This window comes from Hippopotamus amphibius, chromosome 13 (assembly GCF_030028045.1).
Source record: "Hippopotamus amphibius kiboko isolate mHipAmp2 chromosome 13, mHipAmp2.hap2, whole genome shotgun sequence".
NCBI lineage: Eukaryota > Metazoa > Chordata > Mammalia > Artiodactyla > Hippopotamidae > Hippopotamus > Hippopotamus amphibius.
Window position 1 is genome coordinate 66629820 of NC_080198.1, and position 14744 is coordinate 66644563.

Genomic DNA, 14744 nt, shown 5'->3' on the forward strand with positions numbered 1-14744 from the left:
TTTGGTGTGTTCGTGCTGCCAACCACTCTGCTTTTTGGGAGAGGCAGAATCAAATAGTACAGATGTTCCTCCACTTATGGTAGGGTTATGTCCAGGTAAAGCCATGTAAGTCGAAAATACATTGATACACCTAACCTAGGAACGTCGCGGCTTAGCCCAGCCTACCTTAAAGGTGCTCAGAACACTTACCTCAGCCTACAGTTGGGCAAAGTCGTCTAACGCAAAGCTTATTTTTATAATAAAGTATTGAATATCTTATGTGAGTTACTGAGTATTGTACTGAAAGTGAAAAGCAGAATAGTTGAATGGGTACAGAAGGGTTGTAAGTGTATCGGTTGTTTACCGGGTAGCTAACTGCTAGCTGCGGTCGCTGCCACTGTCCAAGAGAGTATATCGTACTGCATCTCCATAGCCCGGGAAAAGATCAAAATTCAAAATTCGAAGTATGGTTTCTACTGAATGCATTTCGCTTTCCAGCCATTGAAAAATCGAAAGTGGAACCATTGTAAGTCCAGGACCCTCTGTTAAAAGCAGGAACTAACTTCAAACGATCCAGGCTCAAATTCTGACCCTGCCCTTTACTTGTTCTGTGACCTTGGCCAGTGTAGCCTATATGCTTCACTTCACTCATCTGCAAAATAGCAGTGATAAACCTGTTTTTTATGAGAGAAATGAGTGAGTACATGTAAAAAGCTTAGAACAGCTACTGGCTTGGAGTCACACACTAGTTCAGTATTCACGTATTATTATTTTGTTGCATTTGCTTCAGAGTGATAGGCAGTGTACCTCCCACACAGGCTGCATTTGCTTCTGTCTCCTCTCAAGCATTTTTTTCCTGCCAGTGATACATTGTAGTCTCAGTTTGTACCACTTGTATTCCGGTGTAGTCTGTAAATCACATATGTTATTTATGAGGGCTTCATGTGTCCCAAGAATAATTAAAGTGCTGGATAAACAGAGTGGACAAGCTTCTGACCCGTAAGGGATGTATATTTTCTTTGGAGGAGACAAACAATTAAAACCTACACAATTAAATAAAACAATTTCACATACTAAATACTATCAATATTTGAGAATGAGGAGGCTATTTTAATTGGGCTAGTAGTGTTGCAGAAATCGGTCCATCGAGAAACCAAGCACCACACTCAGAGGGTTGGAGAGCTCAGGTTTATTAAGCTGGAGGCACCAGACGAGCTAACGCTCCAAAGTTCTGGGCCCCAAGCTCAGGGTGAGCTTTACTTTTACAGTGCACATGTTTACAGAGCATGGAAGTTTCCAAACAGAAACTTACAAGAGCAGGTGCAGAACATTCCATTTCTTAGCAAAACATCTTAAAGTTACATTGAATTGTTAGGTCATCCTGTTTTTCTGTTTTTCTCAGTGCAGCAAGCATATTTCATAAAAGCAAAACATGATTATGGAGTTGTTTTTAGCTCAGTATAAGTTTCTAACTTTCCTCTTCAGTAGCAGGAAGAGGTTACTTTGTGGAGGTGACATTTGAGTTAAGTAAATCCTTCATCATAAGAAGGATCAGCCAGAATGTCACCTGCAGGAGAGGAAAAGTCTTTCAAGCAGAAGGTGCCACATGAACCAAGACTGAGGTAGGATGAGCCTGACATGGTCTGGAGACAGGAATTGTGAAGAAAGAGGGAAGTGATCAAAACTTATATCCACATGCTCAGAGAGTGGATTGATTTTCAAAAGGGACAAAGGAATTACAGTGTACAGTGTAAGTTCTTTTTTTAAAATTAATTTATTTATTGGCTGCATTGGGTCTTTGTTGTTGCACATGGGCTTTTTCTAGTTGCAGCAAGCCACGTCGTTGCAGTGTGCAGGCTTCTCATTGTGGTGGCTTCTCTTGTTGCAGAGCACAGGCTCTAGGTGTGTGGGATTCAGTAGTTGTGGCACGTGGGCTCAGTAGTTGCAGCTCCCAGGCTCAGTAATTGTGGCACACAGTCTTAGTTGCTCTGCGGCATGTGGGATCTTCCTGGACCAGGGATCGAACCTGTGTCCCCTGCATTGGGAGGCAGATTCTTAACCACTGCACCACCAGAGAAGCCCCCAGGCCATTTAAGTTCTTAAACAACACAATTCATGTTTATAGTATAGTCTCGCAACAAAACTCCTGGCTGTTAAGTTTATCATTTAAATCTTTGGGTTATTTTAGTGGGCATTTGGTAATTCCTCTTTCCTGTCAGAAAGGAAATAGGCCTTTATTGAAAATAGTCTTTCCTTTCCTGGGAGACAGTTTGGTGGTGGAAAAAGAATGGACTTTGGCTTCAGATAAACTTCAGATCAAATGACCTCTAGGTGAATTCAGTAATACTTCTGAACTTCAGCTTCAGTGTCTTTAGGTTGGAAATAATTACTTTGTGTTAAATGGTCTGAATGAAAGCACCTAACACCATGTTTTGGATATAATAGCTATTCAAATTGTTAGTTTCCTTCCTTTTTTTTTTTTTTTTTTGATTTGGCAAGGCTTCCCATGAAACTTCCAAATATGCTGTGTCTGATTGCTGTTCTGAGATTGTTGCTTGATTATCTTGCCCTTCTCGCCTTCCACTTTTATACAATTTCCACCATTCCTTCCTACTTTTACTATTATTGTAATCTTAGCACAGCAGCATTTGCCTTTTATTGGAGTTAATCCAAAGGTGTATAACCCATTTCCAGTCCCATTTACGTGTCATCATAAAATATATTTTGTTCATAACCTTGTGCTTTTTATATAAATTTATATATATATTTATTTATTGGCTGCATTGGGTCTTCATTTTGCTGCACGCAGGCTTTCTCTAGTTGCAAAGAGCGGGGGCTCCTCTTTGTTGCGGTGTGCTTCTCTTGTTGCAGAGCATGGGCTCTAGGCATGCGGGCTTCAATAGTTGTGGCACATGGGCTCAATAGTTGTGGCTCTCGGGCTCTAAAGCGCAGGCTCAGTAGTTGTGGCGCACAGACTTGGTAGCTCTGTGGCATGTGGGATCTTGAGGACCAGGGCTCGAACCTGTGTCCCCTGCACTGGCAGGCAGATTCTTAACCACTGTGCCACCAGGGAAGCCCTTCATAACCTTGTTTTTAGTAAGAAACTTTTGAAACACCCAAAGGACATTTGTTTCATGCTTTCAGGGAAATTTTTTTTCTTTTGCAATTTGAGAAGAGGGTCAGATAATGTACATTCTGCTCTTTAAAAAGAATAAGTTTGAGTAGTACATTGACGTAGATGATCTGTCTAAACACAACCGGGTTTTCAACAAAATATTTGAATATAGATCTTCTCTTCTCTTTAGTGGACATCTGTTGCTTTATCTGACCAGCACCCTTCTATTTCCTGGAGAAATGCCCTTTCCCGACCCTATGTGATTCTGGTGTTAAAGTTAATAGCAGGCATGGCCGTGATCATGAACCTTGAAAAGTAGATTTTTATTGTTTATGAGCCACCTAGTCTGCAGTATTTTGGTTATAGTGGTGTGAATGAACTAAGACAACAACAAGTGAACACTAAGAAGTCAGATGTAGTGTGTATTTTCCTTCCATATTTTTTCCTTCATATAATAAATAAAAACCCTTAGCTTATCTAGTTCGGCTCTAGTTTCTACTGAATAGTTGAGAGTTTCCTCTTTCATTCTTATCATTCACTATGCTCAGGAATCTATATATGATCTCTCCTATTATTATTAAGCTTTTCTGTGTGTTCAGAGGAATAAAAAATTATCAGTCTTCAGCTTATCATAAATTCAACAAAATGAGGGGGGAGAGAAGCAGGGGACATGTTGATTTCTGCTGCATTCAGATTGTTGTAGTAAGTGGTAATCCTGGACGCAAAGAAAAGTATGCATGTGGCTCTGTCTCAGGCATGTGACTGAATTCCTTTGATCTATTCTCATCTGCAAAAAGAAGATTCATACTCATTGATAAAAATCTGTAGGAAATTACGTGGTTTAGTGTCTAAATAATAAATGTGTACCAGAGAAGTTCTATGCCAATTAGATTTTTTACAAATAAAATCGTGTCTGAAATAGACTTAGAAATAATAAAATAAAATAAAGGCAAAATATATTATTGAGGGTTAAACTCGTAACTCAAATAACTATTATGGGAATTGTACCCTGCCACCCCCCCCCCCACACACACACCCCTTCCCCAAAGATGCCCTTGTCCTAATTCCAGGAACCTGTAAATATGTTACTTTGTAAGGAAAAAGTTACTTTGCAGATGTGATAAATTAAGGATGTCAAGATGGGGAGATTATCTAGTGGGCCCAATGTCATCACAAGGGTGCTTACAAGAGGGAGGTGGGTGAGGGAGAGATGATGGAAGCAGAGGTCAGTGAGGCGAGAAGGTAAAATACTTCTAGCTTTGAAGATTGAGGAGAGCCTGCAAACCCAGGAAGGTGGGCAGCCACTAGAAGCTGGAAAATGCAAGAAAATGGATTCCCCCCTAAAGCCTCCAAAATGAACATAGCCTTGGGGACACATTTTAGACTTCTAACCTCCAGAACTGTAAGATGATAAATTTATGTTGCTTTGAGCCATTGTTTATGATAATTTGTTACAGCAGCGATAGGAAACTAATATAGATTGCCAGATAAAATACAGAATCCTAAGTTACAATTGAATTTCAGATAAACAATAAATTAAGCTTTTTTTTTATTAGTGTAAGCATGTCAAATTTGTCCCAGATATTGCATAGGGCATACTTACACTAAAAAAAGTGTTTGTTGTTTCTCTGAAATTCAGATGTAACTGGGCATCCTATATTTTTAAACTAAATCTGCTAACCCTGAACTATTATAATTTGCCTTATTCATGTATGTATTAATTTCTATCTCTAGTTTTATATACCAAGTTTTCTTAAAGAAAGATGCCTGTGTTCATCACAACTATATTGTTGTGGGGAGTTATAGTTTTCACGAAGCTACTTTCACCTGAAAATTTCTCATTGCGGTGTGAAGATACGTAGGTAAAAATATTGGGTGACAAAGACTCTTTTTTTGGTATGTTAGAAGGAACTTCCTCTCTGGCACAATAGGAAAATCTACAGATAACAGCTCATAATTTTAAAGCTATAAGGGGTCTGAAAGATCATCTAGTACAGGGCTTGCAAGTGAAATGACTTCAGGGTCCAGGTGGATTATAAATGAGTGAAGCTGGTCAGTTTAGGACTCTAGGAAGTGATGGGGACTGTGGTGGCATACACAGCACATGCCCTGTCTAAAGAGATCAAAATATTGTGAATACTCTCTGAGAGCAAAACAAAACACGGGCTGCTAGTTTGCTTAGGCCCCTTCTCACAGTCTCCATCACCTCTACCCGTCCAAATAAGCTCTTATTCCAAGTAAAGACAGTGTGCCTGCCAAGCAGCTGCAGCCTTCTGAGAAGTTCCTTAGTCCCTTTAAGCTGGATTGCTGGTCCCAAGCTCCTCCTTTATAAGTTCCAGAATGTCTACTGAGAAGATTTCATCTTTAAAAATCATCTAAATTCTTGCAGCTTTTAAATGTGATCCACTGACCAGTAGCATCAGCATCACCAGGGTGCCAGTTGAAAATCCAGATTCTCAGGTCCCACTCCAGACTTAACTGGATCAGAAACTTTGCAGAAGAGGCTCTGCAATCTGTTTTAACAACCTCTCCAGGTGATCCTACACGCACTAAAGTTAGAGAAGCCCTGATCTAAATTTCTTGGAGAAAGAGGTACACCTGGTCTTGTGCATAGCCCTGGGATTCCCAGTCTGTTTTGTACACAATGTGCCTGCAGGTGTCAGCCACTCTCCTCTCCCCAGGGGACGCTGCTAACTGAGGGCTTACAGATTTCCGGAGAGAGGTAGAGACAGGAAAGGAATTGTGGACTTCCTGCTAAGTCTAGGCAGTGCCACTGGTGCCAGCAAAGTTGTGGCTTTCCTGCAATGATTTCCAACTTGCTCTTTATTCATTTTGCAGAAGGAGAACTTTCAGTTACAATCTAAACCTGAGCTGTATTTTAACAGCATGGATTTTAAAAACTGAATAGAGATTTTTAAGAGCACAGCAAAAGTGAGTGGAAAATACAGAGTTCCTGTATACCTCTTTCCCCACCCCCAACATACATACAGCTTCCCCCACCATCAACATCCCCCATCAGTGTGCCATATTTGTTACAATTGATGAATCTACATTGACACATCACCCAAATAATGTGACACATCACATTATCACCCAAAGTTCATACTTTACATTGGGGTTGTCTCTTGATGTTGTACATTTTGTGGGTTTTGAAAAATGTATAATGACATGTATCCACTATTACTGTATCACACAAAATAGTTTCAGTGCCCTAACAATTACCTGTGCTCCACCTAGTCATCCTTCCCTCTCTCCTAACCCCTGGCAACAACTGAACTTTTTACTGCCTCCTTTTTGCCTTTTCCAGAACGTCATATGATTGGAATCATACACTATTTACCCTTTTCAGGTTGGCTTCTTTCACTTAGCAATATGCATTTAAGGTTCTTCCATATCTTGTTTGTGGCTTGATAGCTCATTTCTTTTCATCGCTCAATAATCCATTGTAAGGATGTGCCACAATATGTCTATCCATTCACCTCTTGAAGGACATCTTGATTGCGTCCAAGTTTTGGCAATTACAAGTAAAGCTGCTGTAAACATTCATATGCAGGCTTTGGTGTGGCCATAAGTTTTCAATCATTTGGGTAAATACCAAGGATCACAATTGCTGCATCATATGGTAAGAGTGTTTGGCTCTGTAAGAAACCTGCCAAACTATCTTCTCAAGTGGCACTACCATTTTGCATTCCCACCAGCAACGAATGAGAGTTCTTGTTGCTGCACACTGGAACCACCATTTGGTGTCAGTGTTTTGGATATTGACCATATTAAAATGTGTGTAGTGGTATCTCGTTATTTTAATTTGCAAGTCCTTAAGGACATATGATGTTGAACGTATGAGCAAACATGCTTATTTGCCATCTATAAAATTTTGATGAGGCCTATATTCAGATCTTTTATCCATTTTTTAGTTAAGTTTTACATGTTCTTATTGCTGAGTTTTAAGAGTTCTTTGCATGTTTTGGATAATAGCACTTTATCAGATATGTCTTTTGTAATATTTGTCCCAATCTATGGCTTGTCTTCTTATTCTGTTGACAGTGTCTTTCACAGAGCAGAAGTTTTTAATTCTAATGAAGTTCAACTTACCAAAATTTCATTCGTGGATTGTGTCTGTAGTGTTGTATCTAAAAAAGTCACTTCTGATCCCAAGATCACCGACATTGTTTCTTATGTTCTTGTGTATTGCCTACTTTTTCTACTGGAGCCCTAGCATATTTATGATAGTTATTTTAAATTCCTGGTTTGATCATTCCAATATCCTTGCCATAACAGACTGGTTCTGACGTTTCCTCTATCTCTTCAAACTATACTTTTTGTCTTTCAGTTTGCCTTGTAGTTTTTTTGTTGAAAACCAGATATCATGTACAGGATGAAAGGAACTGAGGTATATAGGTGCTTTGTGATGTGTTGGTAAGGTGTGGAGGTGGGGAGCATTCTATTGTGATTTGGTCTCAGATTTTTAGTGAGCCAGGGTCCCTGGGCTGTGACCTTTACAAGTGGTCTTTAAGTGAGACCATAAGGCTGGGGGTGGGGGGAGTTGGGGATGGAGTTGGGTTTTTCTCTTTCCCCAGGTTAGTGATGCTCTGCTAAAACCCCAATCTGTTGGTTTCTGCTGAAATAGTTTCTCTTGGGGGTGGGTCTTGTTAACAAGAACAGGGTGTTCTGGTCCTATATCATAATGGCCCCTCCCCTTGCTGGAAGCATGATGAGATTTTTTTACCCCCTGGTCTTCACTGTGAGAGGCTGGTAAGGCTTCTGGAGGTAAAACTCACAAAAGTGTAGGAGCAACCCTATGAGTGCCTCCCTACTGGAGTTTTAACTCTCAGACTTGTCTGCATTCAGCCTCCAGCAATCAGCCCCTTACAGCTTAGGTTTCCTACCACAGGCTGGTTCCTGTAGGGTTTCCATATGTGAGTTTCTGCTTTGGTAGGTTGTGGTCTTCTGTATCTGTCTGCCTCTCTAAATTCTGTGGCAGTGGTTTGTCCTGTGACCTCACTTGTGTGATGGATCTAAGAAAAGTTGTTGACTTTTAGTTTGTTCAGCTTTTTCCTTGTTGTGTGGACAGGAGTGACATTTCCAAGCTGACTTTGTGTTAGACCAGAAACTGGAAGTCATATGAAATGAAAACTTAAAATAGATTCTTTTATTTAAGAAACATGAATATAACACTTACTATATGCCAGGCCCTGATTTAAGCACTTATAAATATTAATCCTAATACTGACCCTATGAAGTAGGCAAAATTTTTATCTGGTTTACAGATAAGGAAACCCAAGGCACAGAGAAATTCAGTGATTTTCCCAGGGTCACACAGCTAGAAAATCATGCAACCAGGATTCATACCCAAGCAGTGTCTCAAGAGGCTGTATTCATAACTACTACACTGTCCTTCTTCTTATAAATGGGAATCCATTTCTATGCCAAGTGTATGAACTTCACCTTAATACTGAATCTGTAAAAACTAAGGTTTTTCTCTGTATCTTAACTTTCCTCCCTTGATTACTTTGTCTTTGACATCTATATAGAAAAGAAAGCTGCTATTATTAGATTATCCAAACAATTTCTTATGCTTAGAAGTACAACCATGAAGTAGGGCTTATTAATGCAAAGAAACATGAAATCCAATTGTAATTCCAAAGCTTACGTACAGGCAAGAGTGAGACAGATATTGAGCTTTTATCAACAAGCAATGGAAGCTATACGTGCAGAAGTGGTGTTCATTCCTGACTGAGAGACTGTTATAGACTATGTCATTTGTACAGCATTCACCACTCTCCTTTAGCCCAAAGCCCAGGGATGTTACACCTATATCAAGACCAACTCTTTATTCAAAATAATGATTTCAAGGGAAGAGTTTCTACTTTTTCTTGTTTCCACCCTGTTTTCCTCTTTTTTTTTAATTTTTAAAAAATATATATATTTTTTTATTGGCTGTGTTGGGTCTCTGTTGCTGTGCGTGGGCTTTCTCTAATTGTGGCAAGTGGGGGCTACTTTTCATTGTGGTGCGTGGGCTTCTTTTTGCAGTGGCTTCCTTTTCTTGTGGAGCACGGGCCCTAGGCACGCAAGCTTCAGTAGTTGCAGCATGCAAGCTCAATAGTTGTGGCTCGTGGGCTCTAGAGCACAGGCTCAGTAGTTATGGCACATGGGCTTAGTTGCGCCGCAGTATGTGGGATCTTCCTGGACCAGGGACTGAACCCGTGCCCCCTGCATTGGCAGGCAGATTCTTAACCACTGCGCTGCCAGGGAAATCCCCATTTTCCTCTTCTTAAAGTTGCCTAGGAAGAAAGGCTTAGGTTGTTTCAGAAGCAGCAGCTTCAGCAGAAGTGGGAAAACACCAGATGATGCTAACTCTCCATGAAGTAACAGTGGACAGCCAAGGCCAAAAGGTGGCCTCATCTCTTTAACAAGAAATATGGTATTATCTTGAGATAGTATTTCAGTAGTCGGCAGCTTCCAAGATGGCCCCCAGTGATCCCCACCTCCTTGCCTTCAGGTCCTATGTAGTCCTCTCCCTTTGAGTGATGTGCCTCTGGCGAATAGTAATCTCAACATTGAGGGAATGACCCTTCAGTGATTAGATGGATTACAACTTCCATCCTGCTAGCAGATTCTCTCCCTTGTTGGCTTTGATGGTGCAAGTTTCTACGTTGGCAGGCCCATGTTGCAAGGAGCTAAGCGTGTCCTGCAGCCCACAGCCTTATAAATATTGAGACCCATAATGCATAGCACAGGTGGAATTGAATACTGCTAACAATCACATAAGTGAGCGTGGGAAAGATGCATCTGAAATTAAGCGTTCAGATGAGACCCCAGCCCTAGCCAATGTCTTGATTGCAGCCTTTAGCGAGAACTGTAAGCAGACCCAGCTGAGCTGTGCCTGTATTCCTGACTCACAGAAACTGTGAGATAATAAACCTGTGTTGTTTAAGCTGCTAAGAAATAGACAGCTAATGCCATTTCTACCACAAACTCTTCTCAGGTAAGCATTACTTTCAGACTTCATATTTCACTGGCTTAGCCTCATCTTGTTGATGGTGCAAAGAAAATCTGCATTTGACATTTTTTGCAACATTTGAATCCATCAAAATACTGCTAAAATATTTTATGAAGAAGTTTGTAGCACATAAAGTGCTAGATCTGTATCACTGAAGTGTGCTTTCTTTAGTGATCAGGAAAAATTTTTAATTATCTCTAAGAGGTGGCCTGAAAGGAAAGCATGGTTTGTAGCTCTAATAATCTTATTTTAGTTAAGTACTACTGGATTAGAACTATAATTTCTACCTCTGTCAATATAAAATGCAGGGGAAAATGACTTCTAATGTGCAAATGGAAAATCCTTAACCAACTTTGCTTTTGCTTAAAACAAAAAAACCCCAAAAAACTAAGCCCGAAAGGGTAATATATTGAAAGTCACTGACAAGCAAAAATCCATTCAGAATTGGATTTTTTATCTGATCTGATAATGTTATCTGAAAAGGTAGAATGAATATTGGAAGCTCTGTTATGAGTACATACCTGTAAAAAGAAATAGTATCAGCTTAAAAACAGGGACTGGAAGGGAAGATGGAAATTAATAGAGATTATATATTACATCTGATCATGGCATTTTTATTTAATTTTTGTTTTTGACATTACTGATAAGTTAGATTGTATAACAAAAATGGGTAAGAATTCAGTCATTTGTAGAAATATTTTTTGTGAACATTCTATGTGCCAGGATTTATTCTAAGTATTGGGATAATGTAGTAAACAAAATAGACAAAGTCCCTTGGAGCTTTTGTTATAGAGACAGGTGGACACTGAGGTAATCAACAAACAAGCAAATGGAAAACGCCTGGCAGGACTTCCCTGGTGGTGCAGTGGTTAAGAATCAAGTTTGATCCCTGGGCCGGGAAGATCCCACATGCCACAGAGCAAATAAGCCCGTGCACCACAACCACTGAGCCTGAGTGCCACAACTACTGAAGTCTGTGCACCCTAGAGCCCATGCTCCACAACAAGAGAAGCCACTGCAATGAGAAGCCCGCTCACCGCAACGAAGAGTTAGCCCGGGCTCGGTGCAACTAGAGAAAGCCCGCACACAGCAACGAAGACCAATGCAGCCAATAAAAATAAATTAATTAATTAATTTAAAAAAAGAAAAACTCCTGGCAGTGATAAGTGATAGAAAAGTAAAGCCAGGTGTGGGTGAGAGAGAGTGGTCAGGAGGTTAGTGTGCAGACCGCATCAGCAGGAGGATGGCCTCCCTGATGAGGAGGTATTTGAGGAAACCTGGAAATGGGGCCAATGAATGATTAAGTCAGTGGACTTTAGCATTCAGAATGACCAAATAGGCTGTGAGGAAGCCTGCCGGAAACAAACAGGGTGACTTCTTTGAGGTTCTTTGGTAAGTACTCACTACACTTGGATGTGGTTTGAGAGGGAGTTTAATGGATAAAGAGCAGAGACTCCAACTGCCTGGGTTAAATTCCAGCTCCTCACTTTGCTAGCTGGGTGACCCTGGGCAAGTTGTAAACCTCTCTGAAAATCAAATGGGGCTGATAACAGCCTCAGAAAGTGGTCATGAGGATTAAGTAATACGTGAAAAGCATTTAGAACAGGCATCAGCCCGTAGTTAACAATAATAAACATTAGCTACGGTTATTACTTAGTATCCTCTATTACAGTATTGACTATTTATTTATTTAGGCTGCACTGCACAGCATGTGGGATCTTAGTTCCCTGACCAGGGATCGAACTCGTACCCCCTACAGTGGAAGTGCGGCATCTTAACCACTGGACTGCCAGGGAAGTCCCTATTAATTCTTTTTTAAAAAAGTTTTATTCAAGTGTAGTGATTTACAATTGTGTTAATTTCTGCTGTACAACAAAGTAAATCAGTCATATATATACTTTTTCATATTCTTTTCCATTATGTTTTATCACAGAATATTGAATATAGTTCCTTGTGCTATAAAGTAGGACCTTGTTGTTTATCTATCCTATATATAATAGTTTACATCTAATTCCAAACTCCCAATCCTTCCCTCTCCCACCCCCCTACCCCCCTTGGCAACCACAAGTCTGTTCCCTATGTCTGTGAGTCTGTTTCTGTTTCACAGATATGTTCATTTGTTTGTATTTTAGATTCCACATACAAGTGATATCATATGGTATTTGTCTTTCTCTTTCTGACTTCTTGTAGTATGATAATCTCTGGGTCCACCCATGTTGCTGCAAATGGCATTATTTCATTATTTTTTATGGCTGAGTAATATTCCATACAGTATTTATTCTTTATTAAATGAGTTCAACACATGTCACTCACCAGAGGTATCACCTTTTAAAATATGAGGGCTGCAGCCTTCAAATTTGCAAACCCAATTTCCTAAGTCGCTTTTCTGGCTTCTAGGGAAAGTTTCAGCACATGAACCCAGAAATAGCTTCCCAAACACCTTAGGTATAAGGTACATTGCTAAAACAAAGATATAAAGAAGTGAGTGGATGTCTAGGAGTCTCTGAAATCATCTAAGAGTGTCACACATCTTTAAAAAATGTAAATTTTATAGTGGTTCAGGGCATGGGCTTTGGCCTCAGCGTTGGGTTTAGGTCCTGGCTTGGGAAGCTGTAGTGTCTTGGACACATCGTCTTACTTCTCAAAATGGAGTTGTTGCAGCTGACAGTCATAGCATTTACTATGTGCCAGGTACTTTCCTAAGAGGTTTACGTACATTCGTCCACTTAATCGGCACAGCCCCCTTTGAAGGGAGTTACTGTTATCATCATCCCCATTTACAGATTATCAACACGGAGGCAGAGATCAAGTGACTTTTCAAGGTCACAGCTTGCATAATTTTGTTTGCTGTCTACAGATGGTATTGTCTAGAGCCATTTAAGTGACAGAGTCAGGGTTTGAAAGGATTCTGTTTGGCTCCAAGTCGGTGCACTTAAGCTATACACTCCACTGCCTCTTGATAATAACAGTTTCTACCTCATGGGTAGAACTGTTTTAAAAGACGTGGTGTACAAACACTTAACACAGAAGAAGACACAAAGTAAGGGCTCAATAAATGTTTGTTGAAAGTCATAATAAATTATATCATAGTAAATAGAATACCTGCACACTCTATTACGGCTGAACAGTTAGATTATTTTTACTTTTTAAGGTTCCCTTGGGTATATTACATCAGCCTTGCAAGCCCATTAACCTACTAACCCTACTTTGATCCAGAATACTGGATTATCTGGCAAAATTTGTTTGTACTGAGCCCATGCTGGCTCCTGATGGTCACCTCTTACATTTCTAAATGCTCATGGACCATCTGTTTGAGAACCTATTTTAGAATTTTGCTTGCAATCAGTGTCAAGCTCATAATTTACATATTTGCCTTTTTTCATGTTTTTGGAACTTGGGGAACTTCTAGCTCTCTTCAGGACGAAAATCTGGTTTACATTAGTGGTATACTTCATGGGTGATGAAGACAGAAATTTTCTACATAACTTCAATTTTGTGTTAAAGTAATAAGATAACTATGTTGTACTCAAAGAGCATTTGAATCATACAACTAGCAACTCACTCCTATTTCAAACCCGTAACTGTATCAAATGGTGGGGCTGATCCAGCATAAAATAAGATGACTCATCTGTTAGAGGAAATTTTCCAGCAGGAACAGAAAAATTTAGGTAGGATATGAGTCATATAATCTGACATTCTTCTGCTATCTAAATAAATCCTATTTCTTTTAACTAAACCATATGCTTTAAAGGAGTAAAAAAAGGAAAATGTAAAATTTTTATACATTGAGCTCCTTGACCAATTAGAACTTTTATACATTTGAATTTTTGAGTTATAGTTGGACTTTGTAAATAGGTCAGTCATTTTCTTTGCAGTAAACCTTTTCAACTGCATGTTTTCCTTAATAATTCCCGATCATCTAAATATAGCAAAGAAATTCAGCTATGCATAATTTTGTTTGCTGTCTATAGATGGTATTGTCTAGAGCAAAAGCTAGTAGTAAAATTCCTGAAATGTTAAAATGTATAGTCCATGGTCTCCCTTCTTAAATTTTCCAAAGGTCAATTGAAGTCAATGTGAATATTAATTTGAACTAAATATGAATTAAAAATTCATAACTTCAGTTGGTCAAGTCAACATTTCATTTCTACAATTTACATTAAAAATGATAAGTGGCTTCCATTTCTGTGCAACAGCTAGAATCCAGGTACCATTGTAATGGATTGTCTTGGTCACCAAACTTTGTTTCCCACCACTCCCCTTTCCTCTTTTACTTTTTTGGTCTGATGAGGGCTGTGGGTAAGTTGCAGTGCAACTGCAAAGGATGGGAGTGGAAAGAGAAGGAAAACAAGACAGAGCAGACTTGGTGGATCTTAGACGAACATAACCTATTATTTGGGGATTTAAAGTCTGTGACTGTGTGTATATGCATGCAAGTCTCTGTGTGTGTGTGTGTGTGTGTGTGTGTGTATGTGTGAAATTTAGATTCACTTAAACCTCCTTGCTGTTAATACCAATGAAAACTAAAGTCTCTTACTTGTTTTTTCAATAGCATTTGATGTCATTTGTCTTCTTGAGATACTTGTTTCCCATGACTTTGGTGACTTTCTTGAAATACTTTTTTCTCTTTAATGACTTCTCATTCACCTG